Genomic DNA, 17,567 nt, shown 5'->3' with positions numbered 1-17,567 from the left:
TCCAGGCCAGAATACTGGAGTGGGTAGCCTTTCCCTTCTCCAGGGGATCTTCTCAACCCAGGGATTGAACCCAGGTCTCCTGCACTGCAGGTGGATTCTTTACCAGCCAAGCCACAAGGGAAGCCTAAGAATACTGGAGTGGGTAGCCTATCCCTTCAGTGGATCTTCCCGATCCAGGAATTGAGCCAGGGTCTCCTGCATTGCAGGTGGATTCTTAACCAACTGAGCTATGAAGGAAGCCTTTGAAAGGTTAGGTCCTGACCTAATTTTCAAAGTAGGATGATCTTTACCTATTTGTTTGCTGGGTGTGGTCCCAGTCGGCACCATGCTGCAGCATGATTATTAAGAGTGCCCTCTTGCTTGGCATTTTCCAGGTTTTGCTGATAAATTATTTCAACTGAAATTCTGTTTCCCTCTCCCCAGCCAAAGTCAGTTTCCCTTCCCTGGGTCACCCCCCAACATACACACACCCCACTGTTCTTGGGAGCAGTGGGAGGGTTGGCATATTCTGTACAGTGCAAGCACTACATTGAGTAAATAAGCCAAGCATGCTGTTTTTGTGCTCACTGTAACCAATTCTCAAAAGGACAGAAAAGGAATTCTAAATTAACGTCGTCAGGATCTAGGTGGAAACAACCAGTATATTTCCTTCTCCACCCTCTTAGGTAGAGTTAGCTTTGGCCTACACGTCACAGTGCAATCCCTTTGTATTTCTAAGGTGTTTTCTTATAGCTCATTTAGCAGACACTAGGTTACTTGATAACTTTATCAGTGATAGATTAAATGGAGACTGATGGTCAAGCCTTCAAGCCTTAAAGAGACAGGCCAGTATTCACAAAAGGATGAGTTCCCTTGATTTCATCCTGTCGGTGATTGGATAGGAGCTGAATGACAACACAAGCTAACAGAAGAATTATTATCATTTAGTCACTAAGTTGTGTCCAACTCTTATGAACCCATGGACTGCAGCCCGCCAGGCTCCTCTGTCCAAGGGAGTTCCCAGGCAAGAATACTGGAGTGGTTGCCATTTCCTTCTCCGGGGGATCTTCCCGACCCAGGGATCATATCCACATCTCCTGCATTGATAGAATTCTTTACCACTGAGCCACCTGGGAAGCCTGTAAGGAGCTAATAGAGGATTCCAAGGAGTTCCTTGGATGGTTACTGTTGGGATCATTTAACAAGCCATATCTGTGCTACTGGGTAGGATGGTAGTGCTGTGCTAAGTTGCTTCAGTTGTGTCCAACTCTGTGACCCTATGGACTGCCAGGCTCCTCTGTCCATGGAATTCTTCAGGAAAGAAAACCGGAGGGGATTGCCATTCTCTTCTCCAGGGGATCTTCCTGACCCAGGGAATCGAACTGGCGTCTCTTACGTCCAACCTGCATTGGCAGGCGGGTTCTTTTCCACTAGTGCCACCTGGGAATACCTAGTGGGTAAAAGAACTTCCTAAACAAATACTTGGTGCCAGGGTTTCAAAAATCTCACCAAAGTCTTCACTGAGGTTAATTTCATCTACTCCTTGGCCCTTACACCAACAGAAGTGCAAAGTTTGAAAAGTAACTTGCTATCCCAAAGAAAGCCTGAAACTCACACAGCTTTTGTGACTGTAAACTTGAAAAAACAGGCAAGGATCCTGTTTTTCTTTCTCAGGACTGTATCCTTACCTGTCATGTTGTCTGCAGGACTTGTCTAATGAATTATTTTTTAAGTATCAGTTTTGGGAGCTCTAAGCCCATAGCTCTATTGGGTGGTGTTAAACCCATACAGTCTTGGTGGCTTGGCTATGTTTTAACTCTGATCATGGCACTAAGATGAAGTTCTGTTTTATTGAATTTTTAATGACTACTGGCTTGGTTAATTCTGGCTGGAATCAGTCTGCCAAGAGCCTCATGTTGTTTTATGAGTCATGGCAATTCATCATATCATTCCAAAGGCTTCAGGTAAATTGCTACTATAATAATCTGACTTGACTAGAGCCCTATCATTTTATAGCCTTTAGCTCAGTCACCAGCCACTCATTAAAAAAGAAAAAGTCAACTTGATTTTGTAATAGATATACACACATATACAAAATATAGACATATACCATATTGAGACATATACATATATGTACACATTAGATACACAATAGAAGCATCCTACACAAACCTTTTGCAAAAACTATAGCACCTTACAAAGGAGACAGGAATTTATGAATATCTCTTCCAGAAGTAGTATACATTCAAGTGGGTTCACTGGTCTGAGAAGCTGTCACCAGGGAGTCAAGACATACATGCTATAATCATTCTCAAAGCACAGTTCTACTGCCAACCCTTTCTAATTCTACACTCTGCTGTGCTTAACGGACAGGAGGTTCTTGGGCACTGTCAACTAATTGATTATCTGTAATTCACTGCCTGGAGCCCCTCTGATATGAAGCGGGTAGCGTCCTACCTAGTCCCATGTTACAGAGGAAGTGTCTGTGTCGTTCCTATTGTCACTTGATGACTTGCTTTTGGGGGGTCTTGGACCTCAGCAAGCTGTCCTTTTTCTCATGGATTTCAGATTAAGTTACTTGCATCGTCTTGAGGTTGTCGCTGTCTCAGCTTCCTCTCAGCTCACCTTATGGCGTCAGCAGATCTGCAGACTTAACTCCGGTGGGTGCACACTCATCAAATCTAAACTCTGGGGCTTCCCTAGCAGTCCACTGGTTAAGACTCTGTGCTTCCAATGCAAGGGGCATGGGTCTGATCCCTGGACAAAGAACTAAGATCCCACAAGTCAAATGGTGCTGCAAAAAAAAAAAAAAAAAAACTAAAATCTTCATGGCAGCCTTTCTACATTTGCCTTTTTCAATGAAAGTACAGAATAACTCCTCCTTTGTCACTATTATTCTGCTCTATTGACATTAAATGGGGAGGTATTCACGATACCTCCAAACTTTATGGGGACCAAATAGGCACTATTTTTTTGGTGTTTTGGTGGAAACAGGAATGAGGGGGTCAAGTGAATAGAAATTCTTCCTCTTCTTCATTCCCCTCCCTCTTACAGCTGAGTGTCACTGGCATCATGAGACTGGTATGAGACTTCTGGTATGGGCCTATTGCTATGTATACTATGATTATCTTGTATGATCCTCATGATTTTTTGAGCTATTCTGATAACTACTCAAATAATTCTATATAATAAAGTACAGCATCATATTGGGAGAAGGAAGGAAAGAGGATACGGGACAGCGAGAGGGCGGTGAGGGTAGGGGAGAAAAGAACGCTTGTCTGGTCTCTGGAAAGGAATTTGCGATATATTAGGAGCTGAATTGAGAGGCAGTATAGTAGGAGAATCCACTTCCCCAGGGCTTTCTTTACAAGTGAGGATCATAGAATGAATGTATGATCTGGTGGTCCCATGGTTAAGAATCCACCTTGCAGTGCGGGGGATACAGGTTTGATCCCTAGTCCAGGAAGATCCCACGTGCCTGGGAGCAACTAAGCCCATGCACTGCAAGCACTGAAGCCCGTGTGCTCTGGAGCCTTCACACTGCAACTAGACAGAGTCTGTGTGCCGCAACGAAAGATCCATAACAAGATCCTGTGTGCCACGACTAAGACTTGATGCAGGCAAATTAATACATTTTTTTAAAAATTAAAAAGTGAATGTACTGGGTTCTTCCTCCCCAAACAGCCTATCTCCAGACTCATTCCTAGGTAGGCTTAGGAATCAGAAACTCCCACCCTATTAACATCTTTACATAAGTGCATTCTGGCCTAGTCTACTTAGGGCACAAGCCTTTGGTAAATGTTTGTTGAAATAACAGAAAGGTCATTGCCAGTGTCAGTCAGTAGCTAAAAGAAGTGGGGTGGAGGGTGACTGTGGGGGTGGGAGGGCATTAAGCTTAGATGTTAATAATTTGTGTATGAGCTTCCTCACTCATGCAGTTAACCCCTAATTACCTGGTCCAGAAATATTCTCCTCTCCCTGATTCCAAAGGCAGGCCTTCAAAGATGATCATCGGTATCCTGGAAGCAGCTAAGGGTTGCAGGCTCCTCCCTTCCCTAAGAAGGGAACAGTTGGGAACATCAGATCAGATCAGATCAAATCAGTCACTCAGTCGTGTCCAACTCTTTGTGACCCCATGAATCGCAGCACGCCAGGCCTCCCTGTCCATCACCAACTCCCGGAGTTCACCCAGACTCATGTCCATCAAGTCAGTGATGCCATCCAGCCATCTCATCCTCTGTCATCCCCTTCTCCTCTTGCCCCAATCCCTCCCAGCATCAGAGTCTTTTCCAATGAGTCTACTCTTCGCATGAGGTGGCCAAAGTACTGGAGTTTCAGCCTTAGCATCATTCCTTCCAAAGAAATCCCAGGGCTGATCTCCTTCAGAATGGACTGGTTGGATCTCCTTGCAGTCCAAAGGACTCTCCAGAGTCTTCTCCAACACCACAGTTTAAAAGCATTAATTCCATCACCTCCACTAGCTTTGTTCGTAGTTGGGAACATACCTAGACTCAGTTCAGTCACTCAGTCGTGTCCAACTCTCTGCGACCCCATGGACTGCAGCACACCAGGCCTCCCTGTCTATCACCAACTCCCGGAGTTTATCCAAACTCATGTCCATCGAGTCAGTGATGCCATCCAGCCATCTCATCCTCTGTTGTCCCCTTCTCCTCCCACCTTCAATCATTCCCAGCATCAAGATCTTTGCAAATAAGTCAGCTCTTCGCATCAGGTGGCCAAAGTATTGGAGTTTCAGCTTCAACATCAGTCCTTCCAATGAACACTTAGGACTGATCTCCTTTAGGATGGACTGGTTGGATCTCCTTGCAGTCCAAGGGACTCTCAAGAGTCTTCTCCAACACCACAGTTTAAAAGCATCAATTCTTTGGCACTCAGCTTTCTTTATAGTCCAACTCTCACATCCATACATGACTACTGGAAAAACCATAGCCTTGACTAGATGGACCTTTGTTGGCAAAGTAATGTCTCTGCTTTTTAATATGCTGTCCAGGTTGGTCATAACTTTGCTTCCAAGGAGTAAGCGTCTTTTAATTTCATGGCTACAGTCACCATCTGCTGTGATTTTGGAGCCCAAAAAAATAAAGTCTGCCACTATTTCCACTGTTTCCCCATCTATTTGGCATGAAGTGATGGGATCGGATGCCATGATCTTAGTTTTCTGAATGTTGAGCTTTAAGCCAACTTTTTCACTCTCCTCTCTCACTTTCATCAAAAGGCTTTTTAGTTCTTCTTCACTTTCTGCCATAAGGGTGGTGTCATTTGCATATCTGAGGTTATTGATATTTCTCCTGGCAATCTTGATTCCAGCTTATGCTTCATCCAGCCCAGTGTTTCTCATGATGTACTCTGCATAGAAGTAAGCAGGGTGACAATATACAGCTTTGACGTACTCCTTTTCCTATTTGGAACCAGTCTGTTGTTCCATGTCCAGTTCTAACTATTGTTTCCTGACCTGCATACAGATTTCTCAAGAGGCAGGTCAGGTGGTCTGTTATTCCCATCTCTTTCAGAATTTCCCACAATTTATTGTGATCCACAGAGTCAAAGGCTTTGGCATAGTCAATAAAGCAGAAATAGATGTTTTTCTGGAACTTTCTTGCTTTTTCGATCATCTAATGGATGTTGGCAATTTGATCTCTAGACTATCTGGCATTAAATGATTCATTTGTACATAAATTGGCACCATCCTAATAGAATCGGCCTGAGATAAGCTATGCACAACCCTGAAATTCCTTTTGGATTTCTCACTTTGTGCAGTAAACCATGTCCAACAATGAAATGAAGCAGTTAAGGGCTGAATTTGCTTTCTTGGGAGACAAGTGATTTCAACTGACAGTTATTTGTTTGTGATCAACGTTCAAAGCTGAATTAAAAAAGTTAGGGATGTTGGAGAAGTCTGAAAGAAATGAACAAGTCATACCTTGACATAGCATTTCTTTGGGGGGGAGATATATGACAATGTTTTAGTATGAGTAATAATAGGAATATTTAACCTATTTAAAACTCATTTCTTCTAGGTTCAAAAATTTCTCTCTGTTTGAAGACTCTGGCTTATGGGTAGGAGTCTTAAAGCAGATGACAATCTTCCCCAGGGAGATCAGCCCAGTACTCTCCACCCCTGAGGGACTCTCCACTTTGAAAGCATTGACGTGTATTACCCATCACTGTCTCAATAGCTTCCCAGGTGGCTAAGTGGTACAGAATCCACCTGCCAAGCAGGGGATGCATGGGTTTGATCCCTGGGTCGGGAAGATCTCCTGGAAAAGGAAATGTCAACCCACTCCAGTATTCTTGCCTGGGAAATCCCATGGACAGAGGAGCCTGGCGGGCTGCAGTCCATGGGGTTGCAAAGAATAGGACATGACTTAGTGACTAAACAACAAGAAGTTTCCTGGGGTCAGAAATCTGGGAGTGACTTAGCTGGGTGGTTCTGCCTCAGAGTTTCTTGGGAGGCTAAGTCAAGCTGTCAGGGCTGCAGTATGTGAAGATCTGACTGCGCTGTAGGATCTGCTCCCAAACTCAGTCACATGACTGGGCAGGAGGCTGCAGTTCCTTCTCACATGGGCCTCTCCACAGTGCCACTCATGACATGTTGTTCTTCACAGTGAGTAAAGCAAAAAAGAAAGTGAAAGAGAGAGGGAGATGGGAGACATACTCTTTCTATAACCTGATCTTAGAAGTGACATTCCATCACTTTTGCCATGCTCTGTATGCCAGAAGTGAATCACTACAATTGTTCCACACTTGGGACTTCCCCGGTGGTCCAGTGGCTTGGATGCCCAATGCAGGGGACCCAAGTTGGAGCCCTGGTTGGGAAACTGGATCCCACCTTCCACAGCTAAGGATTCTGTATGTAGCACCTGAGACCTGGCACAGCCAAATAAATATATAAAATAAAACATAAAATAAATTTGGTCCACACTTAGAAGGAAAAGCTCCGCCTCTTGAGGGGAGGAGTATCAGAGACTTTGTGGGCAAATCCTTAAATATATCAGGATGGGCAGCTTTGGCCCTGAGACAATAGTAAGTATTACCTGGGGAGCAAGTGTTTTATTTATGGTGTTTTGTTTCCTTCCTTTGATTCCTGTTTTTAATTATTCCCACTTGTCTGTCACAGAGTGGAGTCAGGGATTTCCCATTCAGTGTCTGCACTCAATTGGGCGTGAAGGGTGATATGGTCACTTCCTTCCCTTTCTCCATCCCCAACAGCACACAGGTACTCTGGGAGCCATACAGGGAACCCGGAGCAGGCAGGTTAGAAGATAGAAGCAACATTTCCAGGGACCAAAAAGCCCCAGAGTGTGTATGTGCATATAAAATGAATTCCCAGACTGGGCTCCTATAGGCTTTCTAAAGCCAAGTGCAACCCCTGCATTCATATTAGCTCCACTACAAGTCCAAATCTTCATGCTCCTCTGTGAGAGGTTTCCTTCCTGTCAAAGATGCCCTTGATGGTCATTGTAATCCATATTTCACCTGGGTTAAAATGTTTGGAGAAGATATATACACAATAAGATGGGTTCCCACTAAACCTAGTTCCTGTCTAATCCTAAAAATTGATATTATAGATCATCCCTTCTCCCGATCGATACTTAGGGGAAAAAAAGCAAATCCTAAGCAGAACAAATACAGACTGGGAACCCCCCAAAAACCTCTATGTTCTTACCACAGCATTTCCAGGAGAGACCCCTGTGGTGTTGCATTAATATTTCTGCCTGAATAATCAAGATCTGGGAGCCAGGGACATCTCCCAGGGGATAAGGTTAACGTCAGTCGCTTCTGGGAGCTTGAAACTATTGATATGGTCCTGCTGTTTGTCTACACAACTATTGAGAAACCAATAAATGCTTCTAGGGGCTACTAAGCTAGTGTGGATTGTGCAGTTTTCAGTAGAAATTATTCCAGACGTGACTTATTCTGGAGGTGGTGACAGAGCATGGAAAGAATGGAAGGTTCTCATCTCAGATCTCACATGTATCTAATCACTGAGTCTCTCTTTGCCACCACTCACTCCACCCCCACTGTCCCTGGTCTCTGACCTGTTCTTCTCTGCCTTTAAACAGACTGGAAAGCTCCAAGACCTGACTGAGTTCATCTCAAGAGACAGATGTCTGGTGCCCTCAGAACATGTCAGCCCTTTTCTACTTAAGTGAAAGTGAAAGTCGCTCAGTTGCGTCCTACTCTTTGTGACCCCAGGGACTGTACAGTCCATGGAATTCTCCAGGTCAGAATACTGGAGTGGGTAGCCTTTCCCTTCTCCAGGGGATCTTCCTGACCCAGGGATCAAACCCAGGTGTCCCACATTACAGGCGGATTCTTTACTAGCTGAGCCACAAGGGAAGCCCAGGAATACTGGAGTGGGTAGCCTATCCCTTCTCCAGCTGATCTTCCTGACCCAGGAATCAAACTGGGGTCTCCTGCTTTGCAGGCAGATTCTTGTAGGAGACCCCGGGTCGATTTCTGGGTCGGGAAGATACCATGGAGAAAGGAAAGACTCCAGTATTCTTGCCTGGAGTATTCCATGGACAGTCCATGGGGTTGCCAAGAGTCAGGCATGACTCAGCGACTTTCACTTCCCTCTCTATAGTGATTTCTGCTTATCCTCCTGGCAAAGAGTCCAAGAAAGCTCAGAAGCACTGAGCACCGGCTGTTTTCCTTCCATTTGAGTTTCACCCAGCACAGCGTGGCAGGCAGCAGGGTTATTTTGCTTTCATGAGCCATATTATGTAACTAAAATTTTGAACAGCAACGCTGAGCTAACTGAGACATCACAACAGAAGGGTAAGGGAAGAGCAATCAAAAACATGGAGAGATGAGACCTCCCCAGTGGTCCAGTGGTTAAGACTCCACACTCCCAAAGAAGGGTGCAGACATTCAACCCCTGGTTGGGGAATCAGGGTCCTGCTTGGTGCCAAAGAAAAGAGAAGAAGAAGTGGAGCAAGAATATAGAAAGAGGGCAAGAAGGAAGGAGGGGAAAAGTGGGAGAAAAAATGGAGGGTCAAGTGGAGGTGATGTTGTTTAGTCGCTAAGTCTTGTCCAACGTGGAGATAGGGAGACTATTTATTTCTCTTGCTTGTTCATATATTCTTGGTCTCCAGAGATGAGATATGCTACCTACAAAGTTCTCTTTCCCTCCTTTGAGCTGGGTTGGAGGCTTCCTTCGGGTCACCATTTTTGGAGGAGCCTGCTGAGTGCCAGCTGCCTGCAGGCATCACCCAGGACCCACTGGTGTCCTAGGAGGCTGCAGCTGCGTGGTGTAGCACAGTGTTCTCAGTGGCATACAAACCAGCATGGCACTGCCTCCATTCACTCGGCCTCCAACACAATTCCACGCTGACCTCATGGGTCAGGGGCTGGTGAGTGGGAAAGCCCCAGAGGTCTCTAGAGACCCGAGGCCTTCTCTTCTGCCATATTTCAGAAAATTAGAGCCCAGTCTTACCTACTTCCTCACCCACTTGCAGGAACTTGAGTAGTCATCAGGGACAGGTGCCAAAGACAGGGGGAAGGGTTCTGAGTTTGTACCCACAAAGTGTCACTTGGTTTCATTTACTTCAGTCGAATGAAAGCTGAAGCCAAAAGCAGTGGTACTGAAGCAGGGATGACCCCTCTATGTCCCAGGCCAGATGTTGCACTGACCTTTGGTATCAAAGATGTTGGTGCAGGAATGTGAATCCTAGAATATCTGAACTTGGAAGTCAGCCTAGGGCAGTCACCTAAACTTTCTTTGGGTTATTCCTCTCTTGGACACTCTGGTTAAAACATACAAACAGAAGGAGTTATGGACAGTTACGGATACCCTTCTCAAATATGCTTTATTTATCATTTCAGTGTGTTCAAAGTCTTCCTGAAGCCCAACCAGGGAATCAGGTTTAAAAATTCCTTCCCAACAGGTCGTTTTGTGCAGAATTCCAAGTTCAGGAACTGTTTTTAGAGCATCCATTAAAGGCGATCATGCAATTTATGCTCAAGCTCTATAAGGCAGGGAGGTCATTCTATCATAAGAAAGCCCTTTCTGTTTATGAAATGCTTTATGCTTTTCTTCATGATGAGGAAAAATTTGCTTCTTTGCAGTTGTTGTTATCTTTTCTTTTCTCTTTTCATCTTTATCCTCATTCCGCCCTCTGAAATTACACAGGACTCATGTCTACATTGAGTCATTTCTTTTTCACATTGAGCATTCCCAGTTACTTTTGTTCTATAATGACTTCTAGATCTTTCCCCAGCCTGTTCTGATTCCTCTAGATATTTTCTGGATCATTGATCCATTTCTAAAAGGTTGATTCCCTAGGACAATTCTAATAGGTGTAATTTTACAGTAGGTGCCTGCTTCTTCCTTCTTCTAGACATTAAACTTCTAATTAATGTAAGAAAAATTTTGCTGACTTTTTGAAAGTCTTATCACACCTGTTACTTTGCAGTCTATTAAAACCCTTGACAGGAGGAATGCATTGCTCTTAAACCAACATATACTGTGCTCCTGATTTTCAGGTTAGGTCTTCATAAGAATATAACATTTATCCTAAGTCAGAGAAATAGAAATATCATATGATATCGCTTACATAAAGGAATCTAAAAAATGATATAAATGAACTTTTACAAAACATAAACAGACTCTCAGACTTAGAGGACAAACTTATGGTTAACAAAGGGGAAAGACAGGTGTAGGAAGGATAAATTGGGAATTTAGGATTCACATGTACACACTGCTATATTTAAAGTAGATAACCAACAAGGACCAACTGTATAGCACAGGGACTCTGCTCAGTATTATGTAATGGCCTGAATGGAAGAAAATCTGGAAAAGAATAGATACATGTATATGAATAAATGAATCACTTTGTTATACACAGGAAACTGGCACAACATTGTAAATCAAGTATAATCCAATAGAAAATAAACTGTTAATAAATAAATAAATACAATAGATAATCAATAAGGACCCATGTACAGCACAGGGAACTCTGCTCAACATTGTATAATAACCTAACTGAGAAAAGAACTTCTATATGTATATGTATAACTGAATCATTCTATTGTATGGCTGAAACTAACACAACATTAAAATGAACTATAATCCAATATAAAATAAATTTTTTTTAAAGTTTATCCTTGTTACAAATCACCTTATTGATTTTGGTACAAATTTTTCAAGTCACTGTTACCTTTTTGAATTCATCTTGTTTCTCCTTTCTGAGTCACTAGCAAATTATATAACTGTGTTACTATAAATTCTTCAATCAAATAAATGACAAAAAACAGAATGGAGGCAGATATAAGTAGAATATTTCGCTGTAAAACTATGAAAAATCTTCCTTTCAGGTTGGAATCAATTCATCAATTAACACTGAATATTCATTGTTTCACCAGATACCAATCCATTTAACCTTCATTTATCCAGTTTACATTATTTTCGATTTGTTTAGTTTACTCACAAGAGACTTTTTTCTTACTGGAATCGAGACAAATTTTGTTCTTATCTACTAGTTTAATGACACTATTTTAAAAAAGAAGAAGAAAATAAAGGAAGGAAGAAAGAAAGAAAGAAAAGAAAAGTGGCCAGGTTGCCATGACTTGTTCTTAGTCTATTTGTTGTGATCAGACCTTTTGTTTCTAATTACCACATGATAATTTGCTTTCATGACTTTTCTAAAATTTTGTTGGCATTAAAAAGCTTACCAGTCTCAAGAAATTGTTTAATTCTTAGAAAGGTAGTCTCCCCAGACTGAAACAGGAAGAAATAGAAAATATGAATAGACCAGACACAAGCACTGAAATTGAAACTGTGATTTAAAAACTCCCAACAAACTAAAGTCCAGGACCTGATGACCTCACAGGCGAATTCTATCAAACATTTAGCGAAGAGTTAACACCTATCGTTCTGAAACTATTCCAAAAAATTGCAGAGGAAGGAAAACTTCCAAACTCAGTCTATAAGACTATCCTCACTCTGATAGCAAAACCAGACAAAGATACCACAAAAAAAATTACAGGCCAATATCACTGATGAACATAGATGCAAAAATCCTCAACAAAATACTAGCAATCCAAATCTAACAACACATTAAAAAATCATATACCATGATTAAGCCTTTGACTGTATGAATCCTAACAAACCATGAAAAATTCTTAAATAGATGGAGTAGCAGACCACCTTACCTGTCTCCTGAGAAACCTGTATGTGGGTCAAGAAGCAACATTTAAAATCAGACATGGAACAATGGACTGGCTCCAAATTGGGAAAGGAGTACAACAAGGTTATATATTGCCACCATGCTTATTTAACTTATATGCTGAGTACACCATGTGAAATGCCAGACTGGAATCAAGATTGTCATGAAAAATATCCAACAATCTCAGATATGCAGATAATATCACTCTAATGGCAGAAAGTGATGAGGAATTAAAGAGCCTCTTGATGAGGGTGAAAGAGGAGAATGAAAAAGCTGGCTTAAAACTCAACATTCAAAAAACTAATATCATGGCATCTGGCTCCATCACTTCTTGGTAAATAGAAGAGGAAAGAGTGGAAGCAGTGACAAATTTTATTTTCTTAGGCTCCAAAATCATTGCGGACAGAGACTATAGTCATGAAATTAAAAGATGCTTGCTTCTTGGGAAAAAACCTATGATAAACCTAGACAGCATATTAAAAGTCAGAGATATCACTTTGCCTACAAAGGTCTATATAGCCAAAGCTATGGTCTTTCCAGTAGTCATGTATGGATGTGAGAGCTGCACCATAGGACGGCTGAGAACTGAAGAACTGATGCTTTTGAATTGTGGTGCTAGAGAAGACTCCTGAGCATCCCTTGAGCTGCAAGATCAAACCTGCTGCTGCTGCTGCTGCTAAGTCGCTTCAGTCGTGTCCGACTCTGTGTGACCCCAGAGACGGCAGCCCACCAGGCTCCACCGTCCCTGGGATTCTCCAGGCAAGAACACTGGAGTGGGTTGCCATTTCCTTCTCCAATGCAGGAAAGTGAAAAGTGAAAGTGAATTTGCTCAGTCGTGTCCGACTCCTAGCGACCCCATGGACTGCAGCCCACCAGGCTCCTCCGTCCATGGGATTTTCCAGGCAAGAGTACTGGAGTGGGGTGCCATTGCCTTCTCCAAGATCAAACCTAGAGGAAATCAATCCCGAACATTCACTGGAAGGACTGATGCTGAAGCTGAAGCTCCAATAATTTAGCCACCTGATGCAAAGAGCTGGCTCATTGGAAAAGATCCTGATGCTGGGAAAGACTAAAGGAAAAGGAAGAGATGGTTAGATAGCATCACTGACCCAATGGACATAAATTTTCACAAACTCCAAGAGAGAGTGGAAGACAGAGCGACCTGGTGTGCTGCAGTCCATGAGGCTGCAAAGAGTCAGATCCATCTTAGTGACTGAACAACAACAACATGATCAAGTGGGATTCATCCCAGGGATGCAAGGAGTTTTCAATATCCACTGATCAACAAATGTGATACACCACATCAACAAATTGAAGAGTAAAAATGATATGATCATCTCAGTAGATGCAGTAAAAGCTTTTGGCATAATTCAGTATCAGTTTATGATAAAAACTCTCCAGAAAGTGGGCATAGAGGGAACTTACCTCAATATAATAAAGGCCATATATGACAAACCTACAGCTAACATCCTACTCAATGGTGAAAAGCTGAAAGCATTTCCTGTAAGATCAGGAGCAAGACAAGATGTCCACTCTTGCCACATTTATTCAACATAGTTTTGGAAGTCCTAGCTATAGCGACCAGAGAAGAAAAAGAAGTAAAGGGAATTCTTGGAAAAGAAGTTAAACTGTCACTGTTTGTAGATGACATGATACTATATACAGAAAGATTCTAAAGATCTACCAGAAAACTACTAGAGCTCATCAATGAAAATGGTAAAGTTGCAAGTTACAAAGTTAATATACAGAAACTTGTTGCATTTCTCTACACTAACAATGAAAGATCAGAAAGAGAAATTCAAGAAACAATTCCATTTCCATCACATCAAAAAGAATAAAATACCTATGAATAAACTTACCTAAAAAGACAAAAGACCTGTACTCCAAAAACTATAAGATGATGATGAAATAAATCAAAGAAGACACAAACAAATGGAAAGATATACCATGTTTGTGGACTGGAAGAATCAATATTATCAAAATGCTATACCATCCAAGACAATCTACAGATTTAATGCAGTCCCTAAAAATTACCAATGGCATTTTTTCATAGAACTAGAACAAAAAAAAAACACCTCAAAATTTTTATGGAGATACAAAAGACCCTGAATAGCCAAATCAACTCTGAGAAAGCAAAACAGAGCTCGAAGAATCAGGTTCCCTGACTTCAGACTATACTACAAAGTTACAGTCATCAAAACAGTATGGTACTTACTCAAAAATAGAAATCTAGATCAATGGAACAGGATAGAAAACCCAGAAATAAACCCATGTACCTATGGTGAATTAAGCTATGAAAAGGAGGCAAGACTACACAATGTTGGAAAGACAGTCTCTTCAACAAATGGTGCTGGGAAAACTAGACAGGTACATGTGAAAAAAAAAGAAACTAGATTATTCTTTAACACAGTACAGAAAAATAAGCTCAAAATGGATTAAAGACCTAAATGTGAAACCAGACACTATAAAACTCCTAAAGGAAAACAAAGGCAGAATATTCTCTGACATAAATCACAGCAATATCTTTTTTTAAAAAAAATCTGTCTCCTAGAATAATGGAAATAAAAGCAAAAATAAACAAATGGGACCTACTTAAACTCAAAATCTTTTGCACACCAAAGGAAACAATATACAAAATGAAAAGACAACCCCAGGTTGGGAGAAAATATTTGCAAATGATGCAATGGACAAGGGATTAGTCTCCAAAATTTATTAATACAAACAGCTCATGATGCTTAACAGCATCAAAGCAAACAACCACTCAAAAAATGGGCAGAAGACCTAAATAGACATTTCTTTGAATACATTCAGATGGCCAATAGGCACATGAAAAGATGTTCAACATTGCTAATTATTAGAGAAATGCAAATCAAAACTACAATGAGATACTACCTCATACCAGTCAGAATGGCTATTATCAAAAAATCCACAAACAATAAATGCTAGAAAGGGTGGGGAGAGAAAGGAACCTTCCTACACCACTGGTTGGAATGTAAATTGGTACAGTTCTATGGAGAACATATGAAGGTTCCTTCAAAAACTAAAAATAGAGCTACCACATGACCCTAAAAGCCCACTCATGGGTATATATCTGGAGGAAAACATGATCTGAAAGGATACATGCACCCCAATGTTCATTCCAGCACTGTTTACAACAGTCAAAACATGGAAGTAACCTAAATGTCCATCAACAGAGAAATGGATAAAGAAGATGTGATACATACACACAATGGAATAGTACTCAGCCGTTAAAAATGAAAAATGCCATTTGCAGCATATGGATGAACCTAGAGATTGTCTTATTGAATGAAATTAGTCAGACAGAGAAGGAGAAATATCATATAACATCCCCTATATGTGGAATCTAAAAAGAAATGTGACAATTGAACTTACAAAACAAAAAGAGACTCAGAGTTAGAGAATGAACTTATTTATGGTTGTCTGTACACACTGCTATGTCTAAAATGAATAACCCACCAGGACCTACTGTACAGCACATGACACTCTGCCCAGTGTTATGTGGCAGCCTGGATGGGAGGGGAGTAGGGGAAAATGAATACATGTATATGTACGATTGAGTCCCTTCACTGTTCACCTGAAACTGTCACACAACATTGTTAATCGGCTATACTCCAATATAAAATGAAAAGTTTTTTTTAAAAAAAGGATTTGGGGAAAAAAAAAATGTAGCCCTCCCAGTACAGCCTCTGCCCCATTGCTTCACCTTCCCTCTTTAATTGCAGCCTAAATTTCGCATTACTCAGTCCTTTGCTTCACTTTATGGCTTGGCACACGTGTAATTCTAAACAATAGAGTGTTTGATTTCTAAATTAACTTGTTCATCACCTCTCTTCCCACTTAACTCTGAGAAGAGGAATTGTGTGGTTTCTGGTCTCTGGTCTGTTCTAGCCTCAAGCATGGCCTTTAGCACATAGCAGGGACTTAGATGTTTACAGATTTTATGTCTATTCTTATAAAAAAAATGCTTACCAGTCTCTTTGTTGTACGGCAGAAACCAACACAGCATTGTAAAGCAATTATCCTCCGACTGAGAATAAATTTAAAAGAAAAAAAGCTTACCAGTCTCACTACTAAAATTTGTGTTTTAAAAACTTAGGGCAGCAATCAGCCAGTGTACAGTATCCTGGCTTCTATCGTGCTCAGGTTACTGAGAGTGGTTCCAAGAGCACTTTAGCAGGTAGTCCTCCCCTGCCCCGCCCCCAGCTGGCCCCACTTGGCAGGTGGTTAGCTGGGATTTTTGCCTCAGGGGAAGGTTGGGTTGCTGGCTGGAAACTGAAGCCGGGTGGAAATCTGAAGCTACTGGAAGCCTAGCAGTCCTCAAGTGAAAGCTCAAACACTTTAAATCTTACAGGGAACGGGCTCCCCAAGAAAGGGAACGTCTGAAAAGATTTAAAGGAAGTACTCTTCAAGACAGAAGAGACATGGATATTGTTTTAGGGCCCAGGAAGGAGACAGGATTCACCTGAAGAGGCTGGGCCAGAGCAGTGAGCCGGCCATGTGCTTCCAGGGACTGCAAGCATTGACATCACCTGCAGCAGCTGCTTGCCGCTTTTTCCTTCTGTTGGGCACCAGGTAATTCTTCTGAATTTCTTTCCAGCTCTGGGCAGGCCAGGGACCCAGCAACCCAGGCTCGAAGTGCACCAAGAGCACCACTTAGAGGAGGCGAGGAGGGCAGCTTTTGAGTTGTCAGTGCAGTCAGACGACTCACCCTGGAGATGCGTTTGCAGAGCAAGGACACCTTTTACTTAGCTTGTAAATCTATTTGGAGTGGCTGAGTAGGGATTCTGATGGGGAGTATGAGGTTGCTGAAGCTACCAGTGCACCTCAGTATCACTACTATTGGCTTCAGATTTCATTTAATTAAAGCAGATGAAGTAAAATAGCATTTTATGTGTGTAAATTCAGAGTTCTCTACCCTATCTTTGGCATCTCCTGACATCTATCCAAGTTCCTAGTAGATACTCAATAAGTGTTGAATGAGTGGATGAATTCTTAATAGAGCTGAGTTACTCATTTATATTCTTTTATCTTTTAGGCATGTGCTTTAAAAAAAAGTATAAACAAAAGTCTCTATAATAAAAGACTGTGTGCAAAGTTTTTGTATTTTTTTTTTAATTCTCCTCCTGGCATCAGTAATTACTGCATACTAGGTGCTGTTTTCTGTTTGTTTTGTTTTTTTGTTTGTTTTTATTAGAACAGTTATTTTATAATGCTGTGTTAGTTTTTGCTGTACAACAATGTGAATCAGCTCTATGTATACATATATCCCCGCCCTCTTGAGCCTCGCTCTGCTAGGTGCTGTGGATCCATTTAGCTCCACAAGAATCCTCTGAGCTACAGTTACTATTGTTATTTCCATTTTACAGACAAAGCTGA

The 17,567-nt window shown here is 41.7% G+C and overlaps 1 long non-coding RNA gene across 1 annotated transcript in view; it reads left to right on the top strand.

Annotated features, from left to right (window-relative positions):
- Nucleotides 1–16,123: 16,123 nt before the first annotated feature.
- Nucleotides 16,124–17,567, top strand: part of LOC133228067 (uncharacterized) — a 41,656-nt gene continuing 40,212 nt past the window's right edge. Inside the window, exon 1 of the long non-coding RNA XR_009730047.1 lies at nt 16,124–16,763. This is a non-coding gene — a long non-coding RNA (uncharacterized LOC133228067). The remainder of the gene's footprint in view (nt 16,764–17,567) is intronic.

The sequence above is a fragment of the Bos javanicus genome, chromosome 16 (genome assembly GCF_032452875.1).
Source record: "Bos javanicus breed banteng chromosome 16, ARS-OSU_banteng_1.0, whole genome shotgun sequence".
NCBI lineage: Eukaryota > Metazoa > Chordata > Mammalia > Artiodactyla > Bovidae > Bos > Bos javanicus.
Note: the sequence above shows the minus strand (reverse complement) of the source record. Positions and strands in the feature narration are given on the sequence as shown.